Here is an 18969-nt window from a genome sequence, read left to right on the forward strand (position 1 = left end):
TTGGATAATTGAACATTGGATGGTAGCAAATCAGCTGCTTTTTCATTTTTTTTCATTTTATTTTAATTATATCTGACAGTCAATAATCCATAGGCTTCATGTCATGTGTTTACTCTATAAACAGCCAAAATAACATAAACAACAGCATAAAAAATGAAACCATCATCTTAGGTGATGTCAATATTAACTGGCTAGATATCTCCAGTGGTAACCCCTCTTCTGATATTAACCTCCACATTTACTCTCAGCTGATCTGTAACATCACCAGACCTGACAACAAGGGAAACAAAGGCTCAGTCCTGGACTGGATTCCGGTGTCTGACCCAGAAATAAATCTCCTCCTCTGTAACACAGCCAAATAGTATTAGTGATCACTCCCCAGCATTTATAATACATCAACCCACCTCCATTCCTAACATACACCAATACTGTCTCATCAGACAACTCTCCAATTTCTCCCCAAATACCTTCAATGATATCTTGCAAAATACTAACTGGAGCCCACTAAAATTTATCCCACTTAATGATGCTGTAGAATACTTTAATTCTACATTTCTCAAGGTCTTAAATAGCCTTGTCCCTATACGGCTAAAAAAGGGTCAAGGCAAAACATGCTATATGGCTTACTAAGTCCACAAAGCAAGTAATGTCCTCTAGGGACAAAACCTGGAAAACCTGGCCAAAAAACAAAAACCTTCTAACCTCACACAATATAAACAACTTCACAATCAGGCCAAATGCTTAGTTATAAAAAACAAAAAAGATAATTTCCTATCCATCCAGGACCAACATAGTCTAAATCCCAAGAAATTCTGGGGAACTATCAACTCCCTTCTCCACCCAGGTACTAACAGTAACCCATGCCCAAACCCAGAAAAAATACCCACTCAACTAGCCTCCCTCTTTAATACATACTTCATCTACACCATCACTAAACTTACTACCACCTTCCCACCCATCAATATTAACCCACCAGGAACTCCATTAACACACTCTCCTTAAAGTCCTCTACCTGAGTTCACACTTGCACCCATAGCCACCTCCACCATTAAAAAACTTCTTAAACTCAAACCTTGTATCAATGCCCCAGATAATTTACCTGCAGAATACTTGCAACACTCAACATCCTCCACTGCATATCCTATCAGTACTCTCCTCAACAGGTCCATTAAAGAATCATACATACCTGACATCTGGAAAAAGGCATTTGTCCTTCCACTTTATAAAGGCGGCAACAACTCCGATATCTCCAACTTCCGTCCTATTGTCATTCTCTCCCTCATCTCTAAAGTACTAGAGAAGTGTATTCATACTCAGTTGCTCAACCATCTGATAAAACATCAAATCCTTTCCCCCACTCAACATGGCTTTAGGCCTGGACATAGCACCAACACTGCCCTCATTTCCTTCTTGGATATGGTAAACAGAGCTCAAGATGCTGGCTCCTTAGTCTCAGCACTGTTTCTTGATTTATCAAAGGCATTTGATACTATATCCCACTCCCTTCTACTTACCAAACTTGCTAACCTTGGCCTATCTTCCCCAGCCCTACAATGGTTTACAAATTACCTCAGCAATAGACAACAATCAACTAAATGGTAACACGCATCTTCCCCTTTCTTAAATACTAATACTGGTGTCCCCCAAGGTTCTATTCTGGGTCCCCTCTTATTCAGCATATTTGTTAACTTCCATACCACTCTTACCCACAGTACTCTTATCCAATACACAGATGACTCCACAATCATATGCACTTCTACATATGCACTACAGCATCTCACCCAAGAAGCCTTTTCCTGCGCCAAAACCTGGATGTCCCAGAACCATCTAGCCCTCAACCCCAATAAAACTAAACTGTTAATCTTTACCCCCACTAAACCAAACTCTGTTGACAGGTCACGTTTTTCCATTCGCTCCCAAACCAACACTATTATTGAAATTGTCCCTACTACCAAATTGCTAAGTGTCATCATCGATGACAGGCTAACATTTGACCTTTACATATCCAGCAACATAAAAAAAAACATCAGAAACTAGGTGGCCTGTGTAGGCACTACTATGTTCTAGCCTCCCTGCTAAAAAAGCCCAGGCCTCATCCTTCCTGTTCCCTACTCTGCTATATGGTGCTCCCATCCTCATCAATCTACAGTCCTCCTTGAGAGCAAAACTAGACTCTTGCTACAACAAAATCACCAAGTTTGCTACTAATGCAAAATTTTCCACCCATCACTGTTTCTCTCTGCATCAACTAAATTGGCTAGAATTCCCCACTATCTCTCTTTTCTACAGCTAACCACAGCCCACAAGCTAATCTATCACCCAGAAACCCACCCCTCCCTCTCATCTATACTAACTATATACCATCCTAACTGACACCTCAGGTCTGAAAACAAAATGTTTCTGTCTGTCGAGAAACCCAAGCTCTCAGCTGGCCAAATGTTGTATTCCTATACTGTCTCCAAGTCATGGAATAATCTTCCCCCATCACTCATATCTAATAGTAATCATGCCTGCTTCAAAAAATCACTCAAACTACATCTTTCCTCTTACTGGCTATGCTCCTGCACCCAAATAAACAACTCCAACACCTGACTTATCTCCCCTATGACTTCACCATCAAATATTTTGTTATTATTATTTTCCTTTCCCTTCTCTTTGCCAGACTTCTCCTTTCCTGTCACCTTGCCTTTTCTTTCCCTACTTAGGCCTCTTTCATCACCCTGAATTTATCTTCCCTCTGCTATGTTCCTTGTAAATACATTTTACACTAGTGCTGGAGTGAACTAATGCCAGTGATTTAAGTCTATTTTAGTATTTTACACTAATACTTGATTGTATGTACACCAGCCATTAATTTATCTTGCAATGATTATGATACTACCACTCTATACCCTTTATTTGTATTAATCTGTTTATCTTTTTAATAACTTCATTGTATGTAGCTTTGCGGTGCTTTTCTCCCTGGGCCTCCACTGCAAATGGGCTCATTCTAGGCCCAGTGGACTTTCCCGGTTAACGAATGCAATAAATAAATAATGCAATAAATAAATAAATAGTAAAGGTGCACAAATGTAGAATGTATGAGGTGAATGGAGGTAGGAGCAGTATTAGAGAGGATTAACCAGCCTATACTGTGAAACTAATATTTAATAATAATAACCAGCCTTCTAAGCAGTGCATTAAAATATGAGTGTGTGACTGAGAGACGTGTCCCAAGCAGCTAAGATTACAAGCACACACCACTACACCCAGCACTGCCAGACTTTGTTTCATTCCTCTGTGTGGTCTCCTCAACTTTCATTTGACATTGACATTAGGGTACATGTGACTTATATACGTAAATATAATCAGAAAATGTAATGATGAATATGAACTTAGAATAGCCATAGACACTAAAAGTAGTCATAAATCCTTCTTTATCTGTGTTAGAAAGCTAATGAACATGCCCAACAATGTTGAGAATTTATTTAAAATGGCTTCAACCATTCAGAACCCAAGGAGATCTTTAAAATCCAGTTTGACAGATTTACTGCCAGCTTCACCCCACTCACCCACCACAACTGTATCCATATTCCCACAGTTTCTAGCCCCCAAAGATCACTATGGAAAAACCCTTGCAGCTCTATCAAAACCAAGAAATGCCTCTTCTATGAGGCCTGATAATATGTCAGGTAGCTTAGTTATGAATGACTAATGTGGCTTATGGCAACCTCTATTAAAGCAGTTTAAGATTAGTCTTGTAATAGGTTATGTTTGCAAAGCTTAGGGAACAGCCATCGTTATGTATTTACACAAGGGGGACCAGTCACAGACCCCTGGTAACTTTATAGCCATCAGAATGACTAGCTTTACTTGTAAAGCCATGAACTGGATCCAAACCTGACCTCATTAATTTAGACATTCATAGTATCAGAGCTCTGGAGCCATATAAAAGTGGTTACATCAGGAGAAGGTCCTGCTTTATTAACTTCATAAACTTCACTGAAAAGGTAAATGAAGCAGAATATAATTGTTACAAAGTATACCTGGTATTAGTGGTATACCAGTACCTGGCTAAGGTATTTGATATCCCCATGCAAGTGTTATTAACAGACTTATTAACCTGAGCATAAAGCCAGATTCTAGTAAATAAGAAGAACTCAGCTATATTATCAGTTAGTATTACTATAAAGCAAAAATATACACATTGTAGCAGTATAATATCTGCCTAGGACAGGATGATCTGGGTTGAAGCAGGAAAAAGATAAACAGAATATGGAGACATGAGAAAAGAAAGACCAGACACATAATAAAATGCACTAAAAGATTAATGGATTAAACATATATTCACTAGTGTGTGGACACAGTAAGAAAATATTTTTGGGAAAGACAGATGAATAAAAATACAAATTTGAGAATGGGAAAAGTCCCAGAGGAACAAAAAGATAGCCTTGTATATCCTACATATTACAAAAGCAGCATCAACATGATGGATATTGTTGAAAACCATAAAGGAGAAAAGAGACAGCACTTTTGTTTTTCAGGCCTTTGCCTCTCCTACCTGCTAGAGAACAGCCCATTCCAAGCCAGTCAGCGTATTTGTTCCCTATCGGCAGGGCAAGAGTTAAACCATGCCCCTCAATTGTCCATATTTTTGCCTCATATTCTTAGTCGTTTCCTCATAACATTTGTGGGTTTCTGACAACTCACGAAAACAGAAGTCACTAAATAATGATATATATTTGAGTTTGCGACTTCATAGCCTTCAAAAAAATGCATGTTAATACAAATCCTGTAATTCTGGCAATTTTCTAAGTTTATTAGTGCAATATTTAAAATCGGCCCTATATTGAGGCCTTTATTTTAGGCTGTGTCTGGATGTTTTGCTCTAAGAGTTTAAAAGGTATGAGTTAATCCAGTTTAGTCAGCTTTAAAAAAAGAGGCGTAACCATTATAAAGCTCCAGAAGATCAAAAGACGGTAGAAACTATATAATAATTTAAATCCTGTTCTACAAAAAACTTTCTTGCGTATGCATATCACCAGAAAACAAGAATAAAGAGATTCCGTGCCATATTGGTGGCAACTGTGAGTCAAAGTTTAAGAAACAATAACTAATCAGAAAAAATCAAATGGCAGCAGAAAGTCCCCATTAAGTGCCCAGCCCCTCTACAAAACTAAGGCAAAAGTGCCATCATAAATATTCTTCCCTCTTCACATCAACTGACAAGTTAAAACTGTCTTAGATGTTAGCAGGTTTAAAATACACTAGCAGAAATGAGTGACAACTATGCATGAGGCAAAATAAATCTTGTCAGCCACCGCACAGACTGATTCAGATGACAAAGAATCAATAGGCATGTTATTCAGTCTATTACACCAATTTATAAACTTCTCAGGAATACCAAAAAAAAAAAAAACTTCATCTTTTGATTTAAAACAATAAAAATGCATAACAGGAGTAATATATATATATATATATATATATATATATATATATATATATATATATATCAAGGGAGTATGTTATAGAGGGATGAGCAGGAATATTTTTTCAGTTGGGTTCTGCTCTTGCATTTTCTTCTAACTGCTCAACAAAGTCATCGTATCAGCACAGCATTAATTTTAGATGTCAAATGTAACATTTAGAAGGAGAAAAAAGGAGAAGACATTTTGATGGTCTAACCTCTCTGGATGTAACAGGCACACACACACACACACACACACACACACACACACACACACACACACACACACACACACACACACACACACACACACACACACACACACACACACACACACACACACGCACACACACACACACGCACACACATGCACACACACGCACACACACACACACACACACACACACACACACACACACACACACACACACACACACACACACACACACAGAATTATGCAACAAATGATGAGTCAGGGAGCCATAGCATCTTGGTTACTGTTTATTTAGTTAAGTAAAACAATTGCAATTGAATAAAAGTTAAGAAGGCACTCTCTATACAAAATCTAACATGACCAAACAGACTTCCATTCCCCCATATGTCAACTAAAGTGCCCCAAAGCCTGTGAGTAGCATATTGAGGAACATTTCTTTGCTGTAGGTGCAGTGGCGGCTGGTGACTTCAAATCAAAGGGGGGCTACAGGAGACAGCTGAATGGGTGGGGTCAATGGGAATGGGTGTGACCAACTAGAAAGGGGAGGGACTATGCTCAAAACCACAGAACCTTTAATTAAATACATTGCCCTGGGTGCCAAACCATCATTATGAGAGTCCAATCAAGACAAAATGAAGTGTAGAAGAAAAAAAAATATTTCAATCCATTGGCTGCATGACAGCTTACTTAATATCTAGATGGAAACAAAAAGGATGTGAGGCATGAAAAAATAAATTACTTTTTAAATACATTACTGAAATGCTAGTCAAAATCAAGTATAAGAAAAACAAGCAGCACTTAACTCAAATCACTTCTCCTTACACTCCAGTTCTAATTATAATTCATATTCAGTTTTATTAAAGTACCAAGTAACATGCTAAAAGTTGCAATCTCTGTGATACCCACACTTATAAAAATATTTCTTATCCAAAAAAGACCTGCTGCCTGACAACAACTATCTACTTGTTTCATGGGGAAAACATGATCAAAGTAAAAAATGAAAAGCAAACAAGAAACAAGCTCAACATATATTGCTTAAAGGATTACTGCACAGGATATGGACCACACATGATAGATTGGCATTCTGTGTAGTTTGCAGGTAAAGCCTGTAATGAGCTTAACATAATTGAATCCTGTCCTTTATTACAAATACTGTCATATGCATTTCAATACCCAAAGCTTATATGTTATCTAGTTATGTAAGTATTCTCTGCATGGCAGCAACAGAAAGGCTTTCAATGTTGGCAATACTGCTTATTAAAACTTACTTGCATCTTACAATATCAGACAAGCTTACCTGATGATCATTAAAGCACTGCTACTTAAACACAGAGTAAAAGGCACTTTCTGAATAATAATAAGCATAACTCAACAGTATAAAAATATGACAGAAACCAGAACATTCTGCAAAATCAATGACAGATGAAAAGCCACTGTAGCACTTGTGTTTACCTTGGATGGGGGGAATAGTCTGCACATTTACACTGCATAAATGCCCCTTGCCTTGCTTGGACACATCCAGAGTCACTACATGGGGGAATGGGGTGCAACAAGTTTGTCACAATTTGAAATGTCTCTGGCTGACTGCGATGGCCCTGACACATTTGTCATACCTCTCAACCTCAGAGCAAGAAATCTGGACAAAGCCATACATAGAAGTGGGACAAAGGCCCAAAAATAAGGACAATTTTTAAATATTGCTCTTATAAACTTAGAAAGATAATAGAATAGTAGGTCTTGCATTAGTATGAATTTTCTGAAAGGTACGAAATCTGAAACTCAAATGTCTTTCATTATTTTCTAACTTCAGTCTTTAATGATTTGCCACTAATTTGCCAAAAAACACAATTTTATGAAAAATGGACCAAAATGTGATGCAAAAATATAAAAGGGCCACATAATACAGCTGGGAACATGTCAAAGAAGGGACACTTTTTAATATTAGTACTGCTAACTTGAGCAGCTGACAAAATAAAAGAATCTACATGCATTTCTGAAATAAAAGTAATCTATAACTGATTATTACAGTTATTTATTAATTGTAAACCCTCCATGTTTTCTTACAAAATTGCCATTTTGCAGAGCGATTATTAGGGGAAGAGCAACATTTTGAGCCAAAATCGGGGACAGTTGAGAGGTTTGGATATGCCTAATTCTATAAAGCAATTTTATTTGCACATACCTCTCAACCTGTTAATGCAGGAAATCTGGACAAGGCCAAATATATTGGGGGAACATACAAACACTACTAAAAATTGCTCTTGTATAAACTTAAGATAGTTGATAGAATAACAGGTCTTGCTTTAGCATACATTTTTCTGAAGGTTATGACATAAAACTCAATGTCTGTCATTTAGTGACTTCATTCCTAAATGATTTGCTAGAAAACCACACATTTTATGAGGAACAAACCAAAAATAAGAGACAAATATATATTCATTCTGCAAAAATATGGACAGCTGAGAGGTATAGTTCAACCGGGGCTGTCTGAGTTTGCTGCCCTTCCCCTCTCAAAATCATGGTCGATTGGAGCCTCCCCCCTGCAACCATTCCAGTGTCCCATTCCTTGGTTATTTTGCCCCATTTACCATAAACACTGTAATGTGCATACTGCTTTACTTCTGCAATGATTTGCATTTCATTTGAAAGTTTTATTTTGCATTTTTACAGCACAAACCCCAATAGATATCTGCTAAACAAAGCAATTCAGTCTCACAATGAAAACACACAACATTAAAACTTCTCTGCCCTTGAAACTCATATGCATTGAAACAGTATTGAAACCCACATTCAAAGAAAATACATTTTGCCAGTGGCAGATAAAGATTAACTTTGGGTTGTTTTCAAATCATAGGCCCCTTGAACATGAAACATATACATGCTCTTTGATACACCTTCCCGATTGTATTAAATTGTATTCCTTGTACAATACAGTACAGTTGTTAGAGGGCATTTTAAATTCATTGTTTTGAACATTTTTCCAGTAAACAATGAAACAAAATGCATGCACCAATGACAAAACTACCCAATTCAGAACATTTCCACCATAAAAGTCAACTCAACCTTCTACAGTCCACCAGTATCAGTAAATATGCACAATCTCTGAAGTAGTAAAAGTCATCTAAATAATTCCACATTAAAGAAATCTGTAACAATGAAGAGGCTGCTGCTAGCAAACAACTTTATATGTCATTGTTTATTCATCTACAAATAAAGTGCCTGTTGCCCTTGAGGAATAAATTGCCTATGTTGCATGCATTAAAAAAAATGATAAACTAGTAATATCGCAATAGGGGCTATATGGCAAACTGATAACAGGTTCATAGTTACTACTCTAGGTATCTTCGCCAAAAAGGACTGCAGCATCCACCCCCTTTACAACACAGTACAGTATCAGCAATACATCTATCTACTGTGGGAGTAGAACCCACAGCTTTCTGCATCCAAAGCAAGTGCATTACCTGTTGTGCTATTAACAATGCAAGCAGGCTCAGAATAAGCAGCACTAAAGTTTTGTTCCCCTGCAGCTCTCAGCTCCTTGTAAAATCTACTCAACACGCAGTTGTATCTCTGAACTTTGCAGCACAAGAAATCTGGAAAAAGCCGACATTTATTGGGGGGACAAAAGCCCAAAAACCAGGGACACATTTTAAACATTGCTTGTATAATGTTGGAAAGTTGCTAGAATAAAATGCTGTGTTACCACCATACATTTCACTGCCACGTCTTTAATCCAGGGGACCCTGTGCAAAACAGTCAGAGAAACATACCACTATGCCAAATCAGCTGTTTTGTGAAAGAGAGGAAGACAAACTTAAATGGCTACCATTTAGTGAATTCAGTTCTCACCATAGCTGTCAACCGCTTGGCACAAAACACCTGAACAAAGCCAATAATGGGGGAATACAGCCCCCAAACATATTCAGTGAATTCAGTTCTCATCATACCTCTCAACCTCTTAGCACAAAACATGTGAACAAAGCAAGTAATGGGGGGGGATACAGCCCCCAAACATTCAATTAATTCAGTTCTCACCATAGATAGCTCTCAACCTTAGCACAAAATACCTGGACGAAGCCAATAATGGGGAAATACAGTCCCAAAAATAGGGACAAATTTCAAATATCCATGTTATAAACTTAGACAACTGCTAGAATAAACAGTTTTGTGTTACCATGTACTTTCTGAAGAATATGAAGTCTAAAATTCAAATGCCTGTTATTTTTAAACATTTAACCAGGAAACTAGTCTGACTTGGAACAAAAGACAATTTTCAGCAGAGCAGGGAGAAACTCCAGACACATCTTTGTAAGATGGGAGGACATGCAGACTCCATACAGAAGGCACCCCAGCCAAGAATCAAACCAGAGAACCACTAGCTGTCAGGCAGCAATGCTACCAGTGCACCACAGACTTACAAGGAAAAATGTAGATACAGAAACCACAGATTCTATGAGGAACAGAACAAATACGAGGCAAAAATCTGCAAATTTTTTTAGAAATGGTGGTGGATAGGGAATTCAGGTCCTTGCCACCTGCATCCAAGGTATACAGGGTTCAAGCCTGAGTATCTCTACCCACCACCATTTGTTCTCTCTAGCCACCAGTATAAAGCAACTGGGGCATTACACACACACACACACACACACACACACACACACACACACACACACACACACACCCCTTGTCCAGCAGTATAATCCATGTCACGAAGCCTTCATTTACCTGCTCAGCAGTATAATCCACACCTACCCGTTTCATGAACAAAGCCCACTACCAGCCAGCGACTATTTCTACATCTACCCAAAGCCTTTGTCCAGCAGTATAATCCACATACTCACAAAGCCCATGCAGCAGTGAAATCCCTGCGAGAGCTCACGCCTCAGTCCTCATTGGTTCTGGCTGAAGCAGTCCGGAGCTCCTCTGTTCTGTGCAGTCGTCACTGCACAGATTGCTGGGTATCTCTTTGGCTGTATCCAGACTGCTGATAAAGGCAGTCTGAGTTCCCCAATGTGTACGTGCATGCGCAGAGGAGTCGGGAGTTGGGATTTTTTTTTTCGTTTTTGTTTTCTTGTTTCATAGATTTTTCTTTTGTTTTTTCTAGGTGGGAGGGCTGCAGTCCAGCAGTCCAATAGCATGAGCCACCCCTGTATAGGTGTGAAATAGGTACTGGACTGAGCTAAAAATACTGAAGTACTTCAATTCTATCAAGTTTAACTTGATCCACACTGAGAGCAGTACTTCCTAAATCAACTTAGAGAGCTTTAGGTTCATAGGTAAGCATTAGGCAGTCTACAGAACATTACATGCCTTTCCAAAAATCCATATTCAAATGTTTCCCTTCCCAGCCTCAAGCAGGGTAAGACAAGATAGGCCATGGTAGAACTTGGATTGATGTCAATAGATCAACACCACTTTCACTGAGTGCACTTTCAGCAAAATCATTTACCTGAAAACACTTAAAGTGAACCTTTGAGCAATCTTGTTTTGCAGGAGAATGTGGACGGACACTCCACAGACACCCCGAACTTAAATATCCCTACTCCCAGGTCACACAGTGAAGAAAAGGAAATTGTCCACTATCACTGAAAGTGTTTTCAGCTAAAAGGTGTCACTGAAAGTGCATTCTGCAAAAGTGTCACTGACACAACGACACATTCCTGTAGAATTTTACGGTGACCATCCATTTATAGAGATTTACCTTGAAGGTGGCAAGGCAAGGGTACTACTCTGTTTAAATGGGGCCTTTTTTTTTAACAAAAAGCGGGAATAAAAGCAATTTTATTTCGCATTTTTTTTAACCTCTGGGCAACCGGGGTTAATTGGGAAAAAAAGGAAAAATCTGGACAAGGCCAAATATATTGGGGAACATACAAACACTACTAAAAATTGCTCTTTGTATAAACTTAAGATAGTTGATAGAATAACAGGTCTTGCTTTAGCATACATTTTTCTGAAGGTTATGACATAAAACTCAATGTCTGTCATTTAGTGACTTCATTCCTAAATGATTTGCTAGAAAACCACACATTTTATGAGGAACAAACCAAAAATAAGAGGCAAATATATATTAATTCTGCAAAAATATGGACAGCTGAGAGGAATAGTTCAACCAGGGCTGTCTGAGTTTGCTGCCCTTCCCCTCTCAAAATCATGGTCGATTGGAGCCTCCCCCCTGCAACCATTCCAGTGTTCCATTCCTTGGTTATTTTGCCCCATTTACCATAAACACTGTAATGTGCATACTGCTTTACTTCTGCGATGATTTGGATTTCATTTGAAAGTTTTATTTTGCATTTTTACAGCACAAACCCCAATAGATATCTGCTAAACAAAGCAATGCAGTCTCACAATGAAAACACACTTAACATTAAAACTTCTCTGCCCTTGAAACTCACATGCATTGAAACAGCATTGAAACCCACATTCAAAGAAAATACATTTTGCCAGTGGCAGATAAAGATTAACTTTGGGTTGTTTTCAAATCATAGGCCCCTTGAACATAAAACATACACATGCTCTTTGATACACCTTTCAGATTGTATTAAATTGTATTCCTTGTACAATACAGTACAGTTGTTAGAGGGCATTTTAAATTTATTGTTTTGAGCATTTTTCCAGTAAACAATGAAACAAAATGCATGCACCAATGACAAATCTACCCAATTCAGAACATTTCCATCATAAAAGTCAACTCAACCTTCTACAGTCCACCAGTATCAGTAAATATGCACAATCTCTGAAGTAGTAAAAGTCATCTAAATAATTCCACATTAAAGAAATCTGTAACATGAAGAGGCTGCTGCTAGCAAACAACTTTATATGTCATTATTTATTCATCTACAAATAAAGTGCCTGTTGCCCTTGAGGAATAAATTGCCTATGTTGCATGCATTAAAAAAAATGATAAGCTAGTAATATCGCAATAGTGACTATATGGCAAACTGATAACAGGTTCATAGTTACTACTCTAGGTATCTTCACCAAAAAGGACTGCAACATCCCCCCCCTTTACAACACAGTACAGTATCAGCAATGCATCTATCTACTCTGGGAGTAGAACCCACAGCCTTCTGCATCAAAAGCAAGTACATTACCTGCTGTGCTATTAACAATGCAAACAGGTTTAGAATAAGCAGCACTAAAGTTTTGTTCCCCTGCAGCTCTCAGCTCCTTGTAAAATCTACTCAACACGCAGTTGTATCTCTGAACTTTGCAGCACAAGAAATCTGGAAAAAAACGAAATTTATTGGGGGGGGGGGACAAAAGCCCAAAAACCAGGGACACATTTTAAACATTGCTTGTATAATGTTGGAAAGTTGCTAGAATAAAATGCTGTGTTACCACCATACATTTCACTGCCACATCTTTAACCCAGGGGACCCTGTGCAAAACAATCAGAGAAACTTACCACTATGCCAAATCAGCTGTTTTGTGAAAGAGAGGAAGACAAACTTAAATAGCTACCATTTAGTGAATTCAGTTCTCACCATAGCTGTCAACCGCTGAGTCGTCACTGCACAGATTCCTGGGTATCGCACAGCACAGATTGCTGGGTATCTCTTTGGCTGTATCCGGACTGCTGATAAAGGCAGTCTGAGTTCCCCAATGTGTCTGCGCATGCGCAGAGGAGTCGGGAGTTGTGATTTTTTTTTTTCGTTTTTGCTTTCTTGTTTCATAGATTTTTCTTTTGTTTTTTCTAGGTGGGAGGGCTGCAGTCCAGCAGTCCAATAGCATGAGCCACCCCTGTATAGGTGTGAAATAGGTACTGGACTGAGCTAAAAATACTGAAGTACTTCAATTCTATCAAGTTTTACTTGATCCACACTGAGAGCAGTACTTCCTAAATCAACTTAGAGAGCTTTAGGTTCATAGGTAAGTACTAGGCAGTCTACAGACCATTACAAGCCTAGCTGAAAATCCATATTCAAATGTTTCCCTTCCCAGCCTCAAGCAGGGTAAGACAAGATAGGCCATGGTAGAACTTGGATTGATGTCAATAGATCAACACCACTTTCGCTGAGTGCACTTTCAGCAAAATCATTTAGCTGAAAACACTTAAAGTGAACCTTTGAGCAATCTTGTTTTGCAGGAGAATGTGGACGGACACTCCACAGACACCCCAAACTTAAATATCCCTACTCCCAGGTCACACAGTGAAGAAAAGGAAATTGTCCACTGTCACTGAAAGTGTTTTCAGCTAAAAGGTGTCACTGAAAGTGCATTCTGCAAAAGTGTCACTGACACAACGACACATTCCTGTAGAATTTTACGGTGACCATCCATTTATAGAGATTTACCTTGAAGGTGGCAGGGGTACTACTCTGTTTAACATGTAGTGGCCATTTTTTCTAGAGGCGAAGAATGTCTTGGGATATAAAACAAAAATGGCAATGTTTCTGATTTATCTCTTCATGAAGGATTAGTTTCTTTAACTGGGTATTTGAGGAGCCATTTATTCTGTGAAGGAATTGCAGGTCAGGGAAGGCTGGCTCTTTCATTATTTGATAGTTTGGATACACATCCCCTTATAAGAGTCATTAAAAGACAGCACAGAGAGGGGAGTGACAGTCCATCAGAACTAAAGGTCTTGAGGCCATTGATTATCTTAGTTAAGAATCTTGGTGGTCTCTCAATTTGAGTGATATGTTTAGAGAAATACATGCCAAAAGTGACATTATATTCAATACAGGGTTTGATGAGATATAAATAAAGAGGAATTAAGGCTTGTTTTGTTCTAGAGGAGATGCCTATGCCTACAGAAATTAGATGAGCAGATGGAAGGTTTTCTGAGCTATTGAAAGATACAATGGTCAAAGATAAGTAATTATCAACAAGGGTGCTTAGATCTTTTCTGACAGTATCTGACTGGATGGCATTATATGGAAGAGCTTAGTACATTTTTTCACATTTAATCTGAGACCATTGTGATTAACCAGTTGTTAACATGGTCTGACTCATGTTGGAGCATTTGTGAGTTGGTGGAAATTAAATAACAACATTCGGTTTACAGCCATCCATACTCCTAGATGATCATAGGTCAGGAGTTTAGGTCAGAACATCTCAGAAATAGATGTCAAATAAAGGGGGACTCAACACTGAGCTCTTTGGTACACCACTGGTAACTGTTTTGCTTTCTGTAAAGGCACCATCAGCTCTAAGCACGTGGGTTCTGTCAAACAACCAGTTAATTATCTCCAACACAATATACTGATTTATGATTAGATTTACTAGTTTGTCAATAAAGCACGCATGTAGAATAAACTCAACGGCTTGGACAGGTGCAGATATGCTGCATGTACTGTACACCTTAATCTGCCTTTCCGTCAGCTGGAACTAATCCTTCCTTTGATTCTTTTCCACACTACCTGTTACCTACCTTTATTTCAATATTCCATATTGATGGAATGTTCAGTTTTCAACAACATGCATTGCATCTATTCATTATAAGTATATATTATTTTTTAACAATAACAAACATAGGCTTCATTCACATTGTTTATTTCATTTTACATACTCATTTCAGGCTGGTCATGATTTTATAATATAGTTGCCCTTTTTTGGGTGATATTATAAATATTTTTAAGTTATTTGTAGTTTTCGGACACTTGATTTTATTTTGTTGTTACAATACAACCATAGTATATTTATTTCACGTATTTGATTATTATACATCATATTTTTTCGCTTCAAAACAAGGTTTGCCATATAGTTACTTATTCATGAACACTGTGGCGAATACCCTCAGCTGAAATACACATGGCGATATTTATTTGAGTCTTTCAGTATCATTTTGGTTTAGAAATAGTGACTTGAGTATGTTATCCACAATATGAGTATGCAAGCTTTTGACTGATTGTTCTTTGTGGCTTCATTACAATATCTAACCACCTCCGAGTGTTTAGCCCAGAGTCCTTTAGTATTGTTTTATTATGCAGTGATTAGGGATGGTTCCTTTGATCTATGCTGAAATACGTTTACATTATTAGCATTATGCGATTATGCGATGTGCAGTTTTGTTTTAATGCACTTGTTTTAATGTACATGTTTTTTATATGCATGAACAATAATTTGCCTTGCATTTTTGCCCACAATTCTATGATAATTACTTTAATGTTGATCGTCGGGTTTGCAAACTGGTGAATGTTTTCCATTTCTGCAGAATGCCGTTTTTTTAAAAATGATGTTTTCATGTGTTCCTAAAGTAGAATGGTAGAGTTTTAAGTTAATTGCTATATTAAATGATATACTAATTGAATAACAGTCATTCAAATTGTTTAAAGTTCCCGCCCTTGATAGTATTTAAACTGAATGCTTTCTATAGTTATTTATCTGAAGCGTGAGGTTTCCTCATCTTATTTTAAAGTCAATAAAAGAAGCTTTTTACTGACATTCTTGGAATTTGCAGCTCATTTGTATTGTGGTGAGACAACCTGTTTTTGTTTTTACATTTCACACTTTAGTTTTGACGGGTGTCTCTTTGGCAACACAGCGGCAGCATTTTTGTACTTCTTTATTTCAATATTGTGTTTATTCAAAAAAAAAGTCTATACAGCAGACTGTCTGCCCTGAACAGATAGACTTTATCCTGAATATACCTCTTGTTATATGTTTGTATGTAATTGTATGTGCTGTTGTACTTAACTTCTTTTGTCATATTTTATCATGTATGTAGATTTTATCCTGAATATACTTCTTGTTATATGTCTGTATGTAATTGTATGTGATTACTGTTGTACTTAACTTCTTTTGTCATATTTTATCATGTATGTATCTTTTGGAGCTTTTCTCCTCAGTCCTCCACTGAAAAAGGGCATCTGCCTAGTCAAACTAACTCAAAATAAATAAATAAATGCCATCCACTGCTTTGCTGCCTTTATTAGACAAATCAACGAGGTTAAAGAGACAGGACCTGCCTTTGACATAGCTGAATTGAGAGGTTCCATTGTTAAGACATTTTCAATGCTCAGATTCAACTTATCCACACCCACCAGGGGCAACAATATCCTAGACCTAGTCATTACCAACATGAGTGACCGGTGTTCCACACCTGAAGTCAGCTTCTCATTGGTCTGATCTGACCATAAGCTAATCACCCTTGATATCCACATCCCACCCCCACCCCCAATTAAGGAAATCACAGTAAAAAATTTCTCCAAAGCCAAGTTCATGCTTCTTAAGACAGAAATGGTGAACTTCATGACACTCATGCAGATGGACAATACAGTTACAACTGCTGAATCCTACACAAATGCACTCTATAAGCATTTACACGAGTGCATGGATCGTGCTATCCCAAACAGAACCAAGATGCTACCCTCCAAAAAAAGGAAGCCAATCTGGTGGTTCCCTGCCATAAACAAACTGTACAACAGAATTAAGAAACTGTTGTAAAAGAGAGTAAAATCCCATGAATGGAGGAGCTCCCTGGTCAGCCTCATTAAGAATCTGAGATCCCTTATACGATCCTCCAAAGCTAGCTACGAAAACAAAATTGCCACTGATTCTAAGGACAACCACAAAACATTCTATAGCTATGTCAAGAATCTCAATGGCAACACCCAGATCTGCTCTGAGTTATAGCACAACGGCACGAAAATTACAGAACCAAATGATATTGCCAACATCCTGGCAGATAAGTTCAGTGCTAACTTTATCCCCCCTCACCCCCTAATGAGCCCATATCTATACAGGAAGAATGCAGAGTCCCTGTAATCACAACTACTAAGGTAAAGCCAAAAACACAGCATCAATGGGACCGGACAACATTCCAGGCTGCGTTTTACATGAACTTCAGAACGAACTGGCTTCCCACTTAAGCACCATGTTCAATAATAGCCTCGCATCAGGGTTTGTGCCCACTGAATGGTGCACAGCAATAGTTATCCCACTCCACAAAGAGGGAGCCACCACTGATCCCGGGAGCTATCGACCTATTAGCCTGACGAGCCTGGTCTGCAAGGCCATGGAATGTATAATCATGGAACTTATAAACAATAGACATTGGTAACCTCCAAACTCTGGATCCAACCCAGTTTGGGTTTGTGAAAGGCAGATCATGCCTCCTGAACCTGATCGACTTCTTTGAGGCAGTCACCAAAGCCATAGATGAGGGTAAGGTGGTTCACACAGCCTATCTTGACCTCACCAAGACTTTTGACACCATCCCCCATTCTGGAATTATAGCTAAACTCACTAAACTAGGTATAAATCCCTACGTCACAAGATGGGTTGCCAAATGGCTCACTGACAGAACCCACACTGTAAATGTTGCAGACTCCAAATCTGACCTCAAAGCAGTGACAAGTGGAGTACCACAGGGTTCCGTCCTGGGACCTCTCCTGTTTGGTATCTACTTCTCTGAAATACAGGCTAACACAGAAGGCTTCTGGCTAACAACATTCACAGATGACTGCAAACTAGGAGCCATAGTCAAGTCCCCAAATGATGTGGACATCCTACAGAAGGGGCCTCGCTGAGACAGATGCCTGGTGTCAGAGCTATGGTCTCAAGCTCAATGCCAAAATGTGCAGTGTCATCCCCTTTGGTAAAAACTCTGTACCCATGAACTACTACATAGGCAGCAATCCACTTAACACCAAATGTGTGATAAGAGAACTTGGGACCCAGGTGGACAGTAGTCTCTCCTTTGATAGTCACATTGCCACAGTAGTCAGGAAGTCCTTCTACGTGGCACACCTCATCATAAAAGGATTCTCATCCAGGAAAAAAGAGGTCATTGTTCCCCTCTACTCGACACTCATTAGACCCATTATAGAGTACAATGCCCCTTTTGGAATGTACCTCACAAGACATCTGCAGCAGCTGGAAAGGCCACAGAAGTACCTCACAAAGAGGATTACTGGCCTCAAACAAATGCCCTACACTGACTGCCTCAAAAAACTCCAGCTTTACTCCATAGCATATTGCCTACTCCGAGGTGATCTCTGCCTAACATATAAAGCTATGTCAAACCCAGAGCTGTTGGACATGCTACACCTAAAGAAATCCCAATCCCTCTGTGCTACATGCTCTAGGGACCTAAACCTTGTCACCACAATAAACAGGACATGCTGGAGGGATAGGTTCCTGTCCCAGAGACTTCCCATACTCTGGAATAGGCTACCTATCTATATCAAGCAAAGTTCTTCATTAGCACTCTTCAAGAAAAATCTTGATGAGTGGATGGGAAATAGGAAATACATCCCGGGGATAAGTTCTGTGTCTCTGCTCGACAGTGGCACAGGAAAATAACTTTCTTGGGTGGCGTAAGCCAGGGAACCTTGTTGGCTAGGCTTACATAGTCCCT

The sequence above is a fragment of the Protopterus annectens genome, chromosome 2.part1, assembly GCF_019279795.1.
Source record: "Protopterus annectens isolate FY-2018-M chromosome 2.part1, PAN1.0, whole genome shotgun sequence".
Lineage (NCBI taxonomy): Eukaryota > Metazoa > Chordata > Ceratodontiformes > Protopteridae > Protopterus > Protopterus annectens.